A 15,754-nucleotide genomic window follows, 5' to 3' on the forward strand; every position below is an offset into this window, starting at 1 on the left:
AGCTTATGTACTTCCCTCTCCCATTGTATGCTTTAAGCAAGAATTCCTGGTTTACACGTAATGCTAAGCCAAGATTCTTTGAAACTTAAAGTAAACCCAGCAGAATATTGGCCTCAAACAACACTTTGCTTGGAATCACATAGGCTTGCCACATAGATTAAAACATTTTATTAAATGAATTTAAAACATGGTTTAGCATTACATGTGAACCAGCCCTTAGACTCCCTAATACTGACTCCTGTAGAGTATCAGTTGAACATCTCTTTTGGCCCTCTCAGAGGTCCAGAGAAGTCTGGGCCACTTCTAGCTTCCAAGGCCACAGACATTAAAAAAATAAGACACACAAAAACAGAAGGCACTGAAAAGAAAAAAGTGGCTGGAATCAGTTGGAATATTTAGGAACATTTAAAAATATGACAAAATCCATATCAGTTTTTTTAAAGTATTTTACCAAATAATGTATCTTATTTGCTTAACTTTCAACCCTAAGCTAAGAGATTGTGTCACATATTGGCCCAATGTGTGTAAAAATAAGTTGTGAAACTTATCAACCCCCCCCAAAAAATAACAAGTGTCTATTAAGCCCTCTTTAGAGCTAGAGGCCCCAAGTCAAATGGCTCTCCTGCCCAGCCCTCCTCTGGTTGGCCCTGCACCTTTCTAAAGTAGTGCATTAGAATAAAATGCTGAGTTGTCTCCTAGGAAAGCAGTGTTATAAACATTGGCAATAGATCAATTAAAAAATCTGCAATTGCATGTCAGCATTTTAAAAGGATAATATATTATCCCACTGGCATATTTGCTAAGGATGCAAGCTACATAGGTATCTGTACACATGATTAGTGGCTGTTAATATTCACAGGTGTATGTGACGGTCTCCCAACTTTTTCTTTTTATGCAAAGCCACCACAGGGGACTATAGAATTCATCAGAGGGATGGTAGCTAAGAAGTTGCTTATCCTTTTCCTATCCTACCATTTTAATTTTATCCAAAACTTGCTCCCCAAACTGCTTTTCCATTCATTGGAAAAATTATACATATTTTCCCCAATGGATAGAAAAGCATCTTGGGATGGTGATTTTTGATCAGTAAAAAGCCCGCAAGAAAAGGGTTGAGCATCTCTTCTCCCCATCATTCCTTGGATTAAACTCATTGCATCCATGTCTGCTTTTTTATGTCCTTAAATAGAAATAAAGTTAGGAGAGTGTTATGTGCATCAGCCATGCAATGGCTATTTTGACTCTAGATGCAGTTTATTTTCCACAACAGCAACTTATTTATTTATAAAAATATTTGTAAACTGCTATTTTGTTAAAAATACCAAAGGGGTTTACAACATGTTTAAAACAACAACCATGGAATTAAAAAAAAATTAAAAATACAATAAAAACAAAGGTCAATTGTTGAGAAAAAAGCATGTTCTTAATTGCCTGAATAAGCCTGGTGAAACAGAAAGATTTTCAGCAGGCTCTTAAAAGTTAAAACAGAATGTGCCTGCTGAATCTCTGTTGGCAAAGTGTTCCAGAGAACTGGGCCGATGACACTGAAGGCTTGATTTTGTGTCGATGTTAAATAAGCCTCACCAGCTTGGTGAACAACCAGAGCTGCTCCTGCAGAAGATCTCAGTAATAGAGCTGGGATATAAGGGCTCAGGCGGTCCCTACGATACCCTGGACCTAAGTTATTTAGGGCTTTGTCAATTAATACAAGGAGCTTGAATCTGGCTTGGTAGCAGATGGGCAGCCAGGGCAGATGTTTTAAAAGTGGTGTCACATGTAATAGAAGTTGCTATTAAACTTCTGCTGAAAGTGCAATTGGAGTCTGTTGTTCTTGGCTAAGTGATTAATATGGTTGATTGAAGGTAGCAAGGGCTTTTGACCTAGTTCTTCCATACCTCTAAAAAAATGAAAAGTCACTAAGGATAATTTTCTAGAGCTGATTTAATTATAAAGCAGCTTTATTAGGTCATCTTTAAAATAAAAAAATGATTGCAAGATTTGTAGCACATTAAGTAGCATATTTCTCATGGGTCTTAGTCCAGTTGAAAATACTATTAAATTGACTGTTGGCATATAAAAGCTCATGTTATAAAACAAAAAATATGGAGCTAATTACTCTTCATTTTATTAGTGCTATCACTCAGATTATCTTGATATTGTAGGCCAGCATTACCTGGTGTATTTGCCATAGTAAATAAATGTGCCGATTCACCAGATTCATTATTCCTTAGGGATATAGTTTACAAATAGTGCTAATCTCCATGTATTCTTTTATAATAAGAAATTGTTTGAAATGTATGCTGCTCCCAGACACTAAAGGATAAAAGGTATTTTGGCTTTGACTGCCTGATTCAGACAGCAGCCGAGGCAGACATGTTTACAATGAATTGGGGGCACGAAGAATTATTCCAAATTAATCTCTATGAGAGAGTCTGTCGCATTTATCAGACTATAGTGTGTCAGCATTTAGTTTATGCTTTTTCAAATGACTTATTATAGAAACAAATGTAAGCAGCATAGCTTTGACTGAATGCATTATTTTAATGGGTTTACCCTTTTCCAGCCATGTTCTTTCTCATTTTTGACCTGACTACCAGCCTAGTTGTTGGTGCATGAAGTTGTGAAAAACTCCACTAATCCTAATTTACGTAGATCAAGGTCTCCCACTCCCAGCTCTGGTTTACGAACAGGAAGAATGGGGAACTCAGTGTTGCTGGACTACAACTCCCATCATCTGACTATCGACCATGCTGGTTGGAGCAAATAGTTGGAGTCCAACTGTATCTGTAGGGCCGCAGGTTTCCCAGCCCTAGCAAACATAAGAATTCCCATGCAACATTAGGTCAAAAGCCCATCTAGTCCAGCATTCTGCTTCCAATAGTGGCCAGCAAGATACTTCCAGGAAGCTCAGAAGCAGAGCATGGAAGCAATAGACCTCCCCTGTGGTATCCTGATAATTGATTTGTTGTTTTTAGTTACAGCAATAGCCTTTTAGGATAAAAAAAGACTTGGAAACAATGTAGCCAGTTTCAGCAGAATGCTTAAAAATTATGATTTACAAAGTCTGGTGGCAGACTTCTGTAGTGTGGAAATGGCCGTTCTTTGTGTGGTTCTTTGTACTCTCTTCATACCACTTATTTCCTGTTCTGCTTTTATGGAGTTGTTCTCTACATCATCCAGGAAGGAGTAATACAACAAGGCAGAGGCAACAAGAAAATTGGAAAACAGGTGGCCAGAGCATAGACAAATGTTTTGGCTGTAGGAACAGACTGATCAAGAGAAGGACTGTGGAAAACAATGGAACTGCTGATTAGTGATACCTCAATATTGATAACTCAAATAAAGATAGAACAATACAGGAGTGAAGAACTTTTTTGTGGTTTTATTTAACTTGAGGTGCTGGTGAGATATCCAGCAAGTGAAGTCAGGCTGCAAGAGAGACAAGAAAGACGGAAAGAAGAAGTTGAAGTATAAGAGCAGGTTTGAGCATCATCCAAGTAAAGGGCATTAGCAGAAACCTAGAGAATCAATGAACTCACCTATACAGAGGGAAAATGACAGAATACAAAACCAGAAAGAAAACTAAGGCAGTCTGTCTGTCTGTCTGTCTGTCTTTCTTTCTTTGACAATAATATACAGTAAGAACCTTAAATTTGGCTAGAAGAAAGTTACTGTAAATAGTAAAACAGTTTTTCATGCAATGAGTCGAGAAAACCTAATGGTTTTAGACCTAATGGTCTAGAGTGTCTACACATAACGTTGGGTCAGCGAGACAGACTGGGAATACTGTTGGTGTACCGTCCACCCTGCTGCCCAACAGCCTCCCTAACTGAGCTGACAGAGGTGGTCTCGGATCTATTGTTGCGTTCCCCCAAACTTTTGGTATTGGGGGATCTCAACATTCATGCTGAGGCCGCTTTATCTGGAGCAGCTCAGGACTTCATGACCTCCATGACAGCCATGGGGCTGTCTCAATTTGCTACTGGCCCTACGCATGTGTCGGGGCACACTCTGGACTTGATTTTTGCCTCTGGATTAGGGGATGGTGATCTGAGAGTGAGGAATTTTACATCTATTCCTTTGTCATGGTCAGATCACCGCCTATTAAGGTTTAGACTCACATTGTCTTCTCCCCTCTGCAAGGGTGGAGGACCAATTAAGATGGTCCATCCCCGGAGACTAATGAATCCTGAGGGTTTTCTGATGGCTCTAGGGAATTTTCCGGCTGATAGAATTGACGGTCCTGTCGAAACCCTGGCCACACTGTGGAATACAGAAATGGCCCGGGCAGTTGACACGATCGCCCCGGTGCGCCCTCTCCGTTGCAGAACTCAATTGGCTCCCTGGTTTACCCCGGAGCTAAGAGTAATGAAGCAAGAAAGGAGACGGCTTGAGTGCAAATGGAGGCGAACTCCCGACGGCTGTAATCATGCACTTGTGAGGGTCTCTACCAAACTCTATGTGAAGGCAGTGAGAGCAGCAAAGAACAATACTTTGCTGTCTCTATTCAGTCATCTCTTAACCGCCCAGCAGAACTTTATAAAGTTGTCCGGGGACTTTTACACTCTGGTCCCCAGGACACAATAACACCATCAATTGCCCGCTGTAATGAGTTTGCACGACACTTTCGTGATAAGATCATGAACATCCGCCGGGACCTTGACTCCATTATTGTAGCAGTTGATCCTAATGAGGTGTCCAGAGCACAGTCTTGTCCTGTTTTACTGGATGAGTTTCAGTTGGTACAGCTCGAGGATGTGGACAAGGTGCTTGGACAGGTGCGGGCGACCACTTCTGCTCTGGATCCTTGCCCCTCATGGCTAATAAAAGCTAGCAGGAATGGAACAGCCGGCTGGGCCAAGGAGGTGATTAATGCCTCTTTACGAGAGGGAGTGGTCCCATCCTGCCTGAAACAGGCGGTGGTGAGACCGCTCCTAAAAAAGCCCTCCTTGGACCCTGATAATTTGGACAACTATAGGCCGGTAGCAAATGTTCCATTCCTGGGCAAGGTCCTAGAGCGTGTGGTCGCTCGCCAACTCCAGGCTCTCTTGGATGAAACTGATTATCTGGACCCATTTCAATCGGGCTTTCGGCCGGGGTTTGGTACAGAAACGGCCTTGGTCGCCCTGTATGATGACCTCTGTCGGGAGAAAGACAGAGGGAGTGTAACTCTGTTGGTTCTCCTTGATCTCTCAGCGGCGTTTGATACCATCGACCATGGTATCCTTCTGGAGCGACTTACGGATTTAGGAGTGGGAGGCACTGCTTGGCGGTGGCTCTGCTCCTATCTCGGGAATCGTCTCCAGAAGGTGATGCTGGGGGAACATTACTCGAGTCCCTGGGTACTCCAATATGGAGTCCCACAGGGTTCAGTTCTGTCCCCCATGCTTTTCAATATCTATATGAAGCCGCTGGGTGAGGTCATCAGGAGTTTTGGAGTGCGTTTCCAGCAATATGCTGATGATACGCAGCTCTACTACTCCTTTTCATCTTCGTCAGGTGAGGCTGTTGATGTACTAGACCGCTGCCTGGCCGCGATAATGGGCTGGATGAGAGCTAATAAACTGAGACTCAATCCTAACAAGACTGAGATGCTGTTGGTGGGAGGGCCCTCTGCCCAGATGGTTGACGTTCGACCTGCCCTAGATGGGGTTACACTCCCCCTAAAGGAGCAGGTACGTAGTTTGGGGGTCTTATTAGATCCGCTCCTGTCACTTGAGGCTCAGGTAGCCTTGGTGGCACGGAATGCATTCTACCAGCTTCGGCTGGTAGCCCAACTACGCCCCTATCTGGGCAGGGAGAATCTCGCCTCAGTTATCCATGCTATGGTAACCTCTAGATTGGACTACTGTAATGCACTCTACGTGGGGCTACCTGTGAAGACGGTTCGGAAACTTCAGCTAGTGCAAAATGCTGCGGCCAGAGTTCTCACTGGGACAAAGAAATTTGACCATATAACACCTGTCCTGGCGCAGCTGCACTGGCTACCGATATGTTTCCGGGCCAGATTCAAAGTGTTGGTTCTTACCTATAAAGCCCTAAACGGCATCGGACCGCAATACCTGGTGGAATGCCTCTCTCGCTATGTACCTACCCGTTCACTACGCTCGACGTCGAAGGCCCTTCTCCGGGTCCCAACTCATAAAGAGGCCTGGAGATCAACAACTAGATCTAGGGCCTTCTCGGTGGTGGCCCCCGAACTATGGAATGCCCTCCCAGACGAGATACGCCTGGCGCCTTCTTTGTTATCTTTTCGGCGCCAGGTAAAAACCTACCTTTTCGCCCAGGCTTTTTAAACATTTTAAATTTAATTTTAAACCTAATATGGATTTTAATTTATAAACTCATGGCAATTCTATTTCGGATTTTTATCATGTTATATTTTTCACACTTGCTCATATTTTAATTGTGATTTTATTTGTTGTACACCGCCCTGAGAGCTTTCTGCTATAGGGCGGTCTAGAAATGTAATAAAATAAATAATAAATAATAAATTTATGTGGAGCCTGGACAGGGTGACATCAGTCAGTGATAGCAGAGGATTTTATCCATGTGTCAGATGTAGATGTGAGTCAAAATGGTCATCTGTATCCATTCAGATTGTTTCAAAATTTTGTGGTGCCTTGCAATGATTGAACTAAGACAACAAGGATAATGGAAAAGAGGGAGAAAATGAGCTGGCATTTTTGAATGAGCTAGAAGCTAGCATCTCTTCTAATGGTTACAAACTATGACTGAAGCTTGAGCTTTTTAGTTTCACAGCTATCCGTGTCTTCATCTGCTACCATCTGTCAGTTCAGGCATTTCATTTTCTTCATTAATCATTCTTTGGTTACATAAGAAGACTTGTAAAGTAAACCCCCACATTACTACTTGACAAGAAAAGATATGAAGTTATCTCAAATATTGTGGAAGTTTTAAAAAACTTCTGGTATCCAATTAAATTATTCCATCAGCTCAAGGATTTCTGCTTATGCAATGGAACTTCACCCCTTCTCTCCCTGTGTATGCCCCCCCACACCCTTAATCTTCTCCAGGGAAAGGAGAGAGGGGGAAATTCCATTGCACAAGCAGAAATCCTTAAGCTGATAGAACAAGTGAGCTAGACATACCGTATCTTTTTTCACATCTTTGAGTAAAAGTCTTTACTACAACCTCAAGCACTTTGCCTTGATGCTAGGGTTTTTTCCTTTTTTAGCATGACTTGCAGATCAGATCTTATTCATCTCTTCTGAATTATGTACAATGATGTACTGACGCAGAGCATGCGCTACAATTCTCATTCCTGTTAGCTTCCCTCTACAGGCACTTGAGCGTTTAGAACTAGTGGCACCTCATATTTCAGGCATAATAGCTCAGCTAGAATTATGTTAAAAACATATTACATTAGTGTTGCAACTACATCAAGGCTTGTATGTAACTTTAAAAAAAAGTATTTTCCCCATAGAATCAACAATTTGATTCTTGTCAAGTTCACAATATAATGTTGCACATTAATGCTAGGGGTGTGCACCAAAGACTAGATTCAATTTGGATCCTTTTTCAGTGGTATAGATAGCAGATTGCTTCACCTCAGACCATTTTGGGCATCCCTTGCTTTGTCTTGGTCTTACAGTCTAGCTTTGGAAATCCAAAATGTAATATACCTTCTTGTTGACTATCATGAGAAAATGGGGGGAAATGGCTAAAACACAATTGATCGAAATATGCAGTTACAGCAGCCCATTCTGAGTGGGTGAAACCTGCCAAATTTCACACAAATAGTGTAGACACCTTTAGATGTTTAATGGGGACAAAAATATTTCTTAACAGAATTTGATAAAATTTGCAGTCATAGTTGCCTCTTCTGAGATAGATAGGTGTGTCCAAGGGAGTTAATTAGAGATTAATTACCCCTCCCATTTTTTTTAATCATTTGTATGAAAATTGCATTTATCATAGAGGTGCATCTAGGCAACTAACCTGCAAAATTTCAAAAAGAGAGGTTCAGGGATTGGACAATTATGATGAATAAAGCCCAACCTGATGTTGTTTTTATTTTTTGTTTTCTGCTCATTTGGCATTACAATCATAAGCTTGATCCTTGAGGGAGTGAATAGATGCCACTTTATAAATGGGTACATCTTGTGTATGAACTGTTGATCTTGTGCATGCTATAGAATATAGTGCAAAATGAGCCTTCCAAGTTTTGGATGTTTCTTAAAAAGGATTCTCTTCCTACTCTTGTGAGGAATCTGCTGTGTTCTTTGTGTGTGTTGTGTGACTATGACTACAGTAGTACTTGATGTAGCTTTAAAACTCTGTCTGCTTCTGAAGCCCTCAAAGCACCCATCTTCCAAATTCTTTCAGGCAGAGAGGGTGGGTGGTCTCCATCTTAGTGTCAGAGTTAGAAGTCCAGCTCACTACTGTGGCTTTACAAAGTATGAATCTTTCCAAAGTAGCCTCCTTTGTCTGAAGTGGACGTATTAATTGTATATTTGCAGACAGGCTGTATTGTTTTCCTAGAATTTGTCAGATACAATGTGCAGAAATATTTTACAGAAAATCCTAGTCTGAATCCTAGCAAGATGGAGGCACTGTGGGTTGGTGGTTCCTGAGTTTGGATAATTGGTCAGTTGCCTGCTTTGGATGGGGTCATACTCCCTCTGAAAGAGCAGGTCCATAGTCTGGGGGTGCTCCTGGATCCATCTTTGTCGCTAGAGGCCCAGGTGACCTCAGTAGCTAGGAGTACCTTTTACCAGCTTTGGCTGGTAAGACAGCTGCTGCCGTTTCTGGACTAGGATAGCTTGACCACTGTTGTCCACGCACTGGTAACCTCCAGGCTGGATTACTGTAATGCGCTCTATGTGGGGCTGCCCTTGTGGCTGGTCCGGAAGCTGCTGGTGGTGCAAAATGCGGTGGCGACACTGCTCACTGGGGCAGGGTATCGCCAACATGTCACTCTGCTGCTGAAAGAATTGCACTGGCTGCCCATTTGCTACCGGGCGAAGTTCAAGGTTCTAGTTTTGGTGTACAAAACCCTATACAGCTTGGGACCAGGATAGCTGAAAGACCGTCTTACCCCTTATATACACAGTCGATCACTATGCTCTGCAGGTGAGGCCTCCTGCAGATACCATCTTATCAGGAGGTCCGTTTTGCACAACATAGGAAATGGACCTTTAGTGTGGGGGCACCTACCCTGTGGAATTTGTTGACGTGTGTGCATTGTTGCGTGAAAACAGCATACGTTACATTGGAGTTAAGTTGAGCAAGAAACATCACAGAGGCATTAGATCAGGTTAAGAGTCTTTACTACAAGACATTATGGCTTAAGGCTTTAAGATTACATGTAGAGTTGCTCCCCCCCCAGGAGAGAAGTTCTCAGTTCAAAGACATGACACAGAAGACAACCTCTCAGTTCAGAGGCAAAATACAGAAGACACAACTTACAGACTCTGTTAGAACTTTCCCAGTTGCTTTCTCACGTTACCATGACAATGGCTGGCCTTGGAGTATCTGCTCTCAAGCCAGCAAAGACATAACAGTGTTACTTCTCCAAACTTGCAGACTTGATGGAAAATAAAATCAGTGACAGTACAGTTCAATGGTCAACAGAATTTCCTACCCTTAAATATTAGGCAAGCGCCGTCTCTGTTATCTTTTCGGCACCTTTTGAAGACTTTCCTCTTTCATCAAGCCTTTTAAGTTGAGACCTATCCCTGCATCTGTGTTGGAATTGCTTTTTAATATGTTTTTCTTAAAACAATATTTTTTAACCCTTTTTTAAAGATGTTTTTAAAGCTTTTAAAAAAAATGCTAAAGTTGTTTTGTTTTGGTGTATTTTAAGGTCTGTTTTTATGATGTATTATGTTTTTAGCGCCTTCGTTTGCCGTTCAGGGCTCCTGCTGGGAGGATGGATGGGATATAAATCAAATAATAAATAAGAGATAGAAGAATGTTTTTCCTAATTTTATGTTGTACACTGCTTTGATGGCCTCCGGCTATCAATATATTATTTTGGACAAAATATTATTATGGACAAAATATTATTACACTGTGGAGTTAGGGGCAGTGCCTGATGGTAAAGGGACAGAGTCCACCTAAAAAAAAAATCTTTTCAACCTAAGACTGGGGTATCGAATGTGGTGCCCTGTAGGTGTTGATGAAGTACAACTTCCATCATTCCTGATCATTGGCCATACTGCCTGGTATTTATTTCTTTATTAAGTTTCTTTCCTGCCCTTCCACCCAAAGGAGCCCGAGGTGGCTTACAACAAAGTGCAAAACAATACAATTAAAAAGTAAAATAAATTTTAAAAACACCTAAAAAAATAAGAGCATTAAGAGCATCTAAAAACATTTTAAAACAGCCACATATCCTCACAGCTAATGATTTCAAGGTTTCCAGGAACAGTGTCTTTCAGCCATCAAATGCCTGAGTGAAGAAGAGAAAAGTTTTTAAATCCTTCTGGAATGTTAATAGTGAGGGAGACATATCTCAACAGGGACAAAGCAGGAGCAGGTTTTGACTCCAGCCAAGGCACTGCTACTGCTTGTCATGCATAAGTAAGAGTCTGAGACCAGGAGTAGCAGCCCAGCAGACATTTCAAATGTTATGCATGCAGGCTGGTGTCATGCCCATTCCCAAAGGCATCTGGGGGCTTTTCCTGTGCCCAGTACTTGTGTGTGGGTAATGGATGTATGTACAGAATAAATGGAAATGGGTAACTAAACAATTCCAAGGTTCCCCTCCTAAAAAATAATCTGCAGCAAGCCCATGGAAATCTGCTGGTAAGGGAGGAATGAACCACAACCCCAGTTTTCTAGTGTTTGTAGAAACTGAAATATGAAGCAAAATGTGGAGGCACTATTCTTCTAGTTTGTTTTGTGTAAAACTAGTTTGCCCCCCCTTCAATGTTTTTAGCCAATGAATGAAGTCATTGCAATGACTGACATTTATGAAATAACCAATTAGACAAAGGGAAGGCTACACCCATTTTCTAGACTCCTGGTTTGTTTTTAAGCATTTTCTACTGGTCTTCTCTGGTGGATAATGATTGTTGTTACCCCACAGGAAAAATAAAAAAGTATCCAGGCTTTTAGCGTAGCTGTGATCGGGCAGTAGTAGCATGTAAACTCATAAAAGGTAGCAAAGACAGGAGTTATGATATTTTGAACTCAGCTCATATTTTATACAAAAAGTGTTTTTCTTGAGTTTGATTTTTTTTTAAAAAAAACCCTTCCTCTGCTAATACCAATGCAGATAAAGTTTATTATTATACCCATGCTGCAGGGGGCAGGACTGTGGCTAAGTGAGGAGTCTAGGTTATGCCAGCCTTTGCAAAGTAACACAGTGTTGTTATGCCCATTTTGCTGAAGGGAGGGGGTAGATAGTATATGGAAACCCCAACATTTAGTCAAGTGTTATTAATCTGGCATTTGGGTTGTTGTTTTTCTCATCACCATTCAGTCACCAGATCTAACAGAAATGGCAGACCTGTCTTCAGATACTAGTTTTGTAATTATTTATTTGGAGTGTTTATTTTGCCTCTCCACCCCTGGAAAAATTAGCTGGGAACCCTATGCATTTGTTGGTGTGATCTCCCCTGAGGTTATCTGAGAGGATGGGTAACCCCATTCAGTGGATTTCTGTGGCAGTTAGGCCCCCAGAGCTGGAGTGGAGTAGGAAGTCCAATTGTACATGTGTTATAGTACGTAGCTCTAATATTCCGCACGCTTGATTTCCCCCCGTTACTCGGTCTACATTTTCACAGTATCCCTGTGAAAGTGATTAGGCTGAGATAGCAACTGGCTCAAGGTCATCTGAGGTTGCAGTCCTGTACCCACTTACCTGGGAGTAAGCCCCAGTGAACTACAATGTACCTTTGAGTAGAAATATATATGATTGTCCTTTAAGTGAGTTTTGCAGATGAGAGAAGATTTTGATGGAAACCTAATGCTTCCTTGGAAGTCAACAGTAGAAAAAAATAAGACTTTTCTAACTAAGCAATTATGGATTGTCAGTTGCGCTGCAGTGAACCATGTTTTTTACTTACTAATTTGATATTTATCCATTGGGTTTACCTGGGCAAACACTAACACTGATATTTCTATCAAATTAATCAGCTAAGTGACTAATCAGCTGATTGGCCACAAATATTTATTTCAGTTTGATTTTGAAGCAAATAGTTCAAATAGCTTATTTTAATAAAGAGTACTGAGGAAGTCATTAATGTAAAATGTTGATAATTAACCATGCATAGTTCCCCACCCCAACAAAGTAATTTGTAATTGCTCTGAAGAGCATCTGAAGCTGGAAACATACTTAGTCTGTTCTCTTTTTTAATATAAATTTTAATTAAGGATTTCTCTAAATATAAACAGGCCTATTAGGCCAATATGATTAAACAATGAAAAAGAGAGAGAGAGAGAGAGAAGAACAAAAAATACATACTATTATAAAACAAAGAGAGGGATAAGAAATACATACAATTATAGGAAGGGGGAAATGAAATAATACGATCTTATGCAGTTTAAAGCAGGGCTGTGGAGTCGTGGAGTCGGAGTCGGAAGCAATTTTGGGTGGAGTCGGAGTTGATAGAAATGTACTAACTCTGACTCTGGCTTCAAAATAAAAAACTTTAATAGGAATTTAGGAAAGTTTTCTTGTTCAGAAATTTTAATCAAATAAATATATTTTATATTCTATCAATCTAGCCTGATGATTCACGTGGTGGTGATGAAATGCCTTATGCTACCATTTTACTACAGAAAATTTGTTATTACTAGTTAATATACATTTGCCATTTATGAAGGAGTCGGAGTCGGAGTCAGACAGTAGAAAAATAGAGGAGTCAGAGTCGAAGGTTTGGCGTACCGACTCCACAGCCCTGGTTTAAAGTATTCTGAAGGGAACACAGGATAAGTTTATCATAACTTAAGAACATAAGAAGAGCCTGCTGGATCAGGCCAGTGGCCCATCTAGTCCAGCATCCTGTTCTCACAGTGGCCAACCAGGTGCCTGGGGAAAGCCCGCCAGCAGGACCCGAGAGCAAGAACACTCTCCCCTCCTGAGGCTTCCGGCAACTGGTTTTCAGAAGCATGCTGCCTCTGACTAGGGTGGCAGAGCACAGCCATCATGGCTAGTAGCCATTGATAGCCCTGTCCTCCATGAATTTGTCTAATCTTCTTTTAAAGCCATCCAAGCTGGTGGCCATTACTGCATCTAGTGGGAGCAAATTCCATAGTTTAACTATGTGCTGAGTAAAGAAGTACTTCCTTTTGTCTGTCCTGAATATTCCAACATTCAGTTTCTTTGAATGTCCACGAGTTCTAGTATTATGAGAGAGGGAGAAAAACTTTTCTCTATCCACTTTCTCAATGCCATGCATAATTTTATACACTTCTATCATGTCTCCTCTGACCCGCCTTTTCTCTAAACTAAAAAGCCCCAAATGCTGCAACCTTTCCTCATAAGGGAGTCTCTCCATCCCCTTGATCATTCTGGTTGCAAAACATGAATTAACAGAGCAAATCCACTAAACTGAAATCCATTGTCTCATGTAATTTTATGGTGGGGATCTTCCATGTTCTGATAAGTTTGTGTAATCAATACAATTGAACCACATGGCAAAAAAAAGTCTTGTTTACTTTAACCCTGGGCCAACTGTAACTTCGTTAGTTACAGTTAATTTCTCCCAAAAAGCAATACATCACCTTCAATCATACCACCTATTCAGTGAGATCCCATTAAGCTCTTTCCATTCTTTTACAAAGACCTCACAGATTGCAATTAACAACATAAAGACCAATTATTTCAACTTAAGTTCCCTATTAGGCCTAATACACTGTTATAATAATGCTAATTCTGGAGGGTTTTTTTTCAGTGTTCTGTTTGATAATGTTCTCTATATCAGTGAAAATCAACTGCCAGAAGGTCATCACTTTTGTACATTCCCACCACATATGTAGATATGTTCCTGGGCATCACATCCCCACCAACAGAAAGCAAGGGTGTCTTGTCTGATATTGTAGAACCACTTGGGAGTAGGATACCATCTATGTAGCACCTTCAATGCCATCACCTTATTTAGAGCCAAGATCACCCAGAAAGGGGGTTTTGTCCACAAAGCATTCTAATCCTACCTTTTATATTGTTAATCCCCTTCCCAAGATGACCTCTGAGCAGTTACATTGCCCACATTGTATTCAAGTATTGTTTTATATATTTGGGAAACCAGCCATCTAGAGTGTTCATCACCTGACAGTACCATTCGCTCCCATGAGATTAGATTCCTAACAGGCATGGCTTTCACCTCTGGAGCAGAAATAAACAAATTAATTTGATTCCAGGTCATCCAGGAAAAATGTATCTCTTGTAATTGCTCCCTAATCTCTGGTGTGTTAGTGGACTATCCTGTCTATAAAAGTCACAGTCTATAAAGCTGCTTAGTCCTTCATGTCGACATCTCTTGAGACCTAAACTTGCCATAAAAGGCAGGAACCACAGGAGATAATCCTGGAGTCAGATAAACTGCTCTAGCCTTCCAGATTTGAAATGTGGAGAGAGTAAAATGATTAGTAATCCAATTATGCAACTTCAATTTATGCTTAAAAATGGATAAACACCATCAATGATCTATGGCTACAATTGCACCCATTGCTTTGTAAAATCTTCCAATATAAAGAGAACCAAATAACTAAGTTGACACACCTCCAAATATTTTTTTCAAATTGGGAATCCTCCACCCTCCAAATTGTTAGCATCTGTACAGCAATGATTTCCATACACTAGGCTTCTTTGATTGAAATATAAATACCAATAATTTATTTTGCCATGAAGCTAATGTGAGTGACAGGGGAATCCAAACTGGAACTGCTCAGAATCATACCCATTAAGTCTGATTTTGCATAAAATGCATTATAAATTTGCTGCAGACTATGTATAACATGAGGCTCCAATTTCAAAAATTTAACCAATTCTGCAAAAAAACCCACCCCATTCCAAACAGTTAAAGGCCTTGAAGATGTTCAAGGCCGTTACTGCAAGGGGTGACAAGACATTTTACAATGCATACGAATGTATAAAAGTTTACACATGGGGTCAGTATTCTATTGGGAAGAAAACCAGATGTGAAGTAAGAATAGCTGTAAACAGGTTATAATCTTGATTCAGCAAGGAAATTGGCTAAGACTCATTTTGGATGGGGTCTTTAAAAGGTATGGGAATGACAGTGATTTTGGAGTATTTCCACGTTTCCGGTAAAGAGGCATCATGCAACATCTTGTTAAACAATTGAAGGAGAAGTGGGGGACACAAGATCAGAATGTTGCTTATAAAATAGGGCTGTGTATCCATTGGGACCCAGTGCCTTGCCTTCTTTAATTTGTTTGATCACTTCTGAAAGTTCTTGCTGTGTTATTAGCTCATTCAAAAACTGTCACTCCTCATCGGGGATAGAAATAACATGGGAGCTGTCAAATGTCAAATGTGTCCAGGATCCAGTTTATCAGATTTGTATAAGGAGGAATAAAACTGCACAAACTGTGAACACATTCAAAGTGTATCTCTAACCAATCCTCCATCCCTTAAGCAGGTACCAGTTATCCTGGAAGCATCCCAGTGCTTTCTCAGCCACCTAGCTAATAGCCTAGAATTCCCACCCACCCCCATACTCATAAAACGGTTGCTGCAAATGCAATAAACTTATCATCATCTATTCTGTTCTGTTAACAGTAAAATAACATGTTTTTATATCTCCTGGGCTGACCATTA

The 15,754-nt window shown here is 40.8% G+C and overlaps 1 protein-coding gene across 12 annotated transcripts in view; it reads left to right on the forward strand.

Moving 5' to 3' along the window:
* The window catches only part of TIAM2 (TIAM Rac1 associated GEF 2), a 274,765-nt gene that overhangs the window by 169,427 nt on the left and 89,584 nt on the right, over nucleotides 1-15,754 (forward strand). The gene's annotated exons all lie outside the window — the stretch shown is intronic.

This window comes from Rhineura floridana, chromosome 4, assembly GCF_030035675.1.
Source record: "Rhineura floridana isolate rRhiFlo1 chromosome 4, rRhiFlo1.hap2, whole genome shotgun sequence".
NCBI lineage: Eukaryota > Metazoa > Chordata > Lepidosauria > Squamata > Rhineuridae > Rhineura > Rhineura floridana.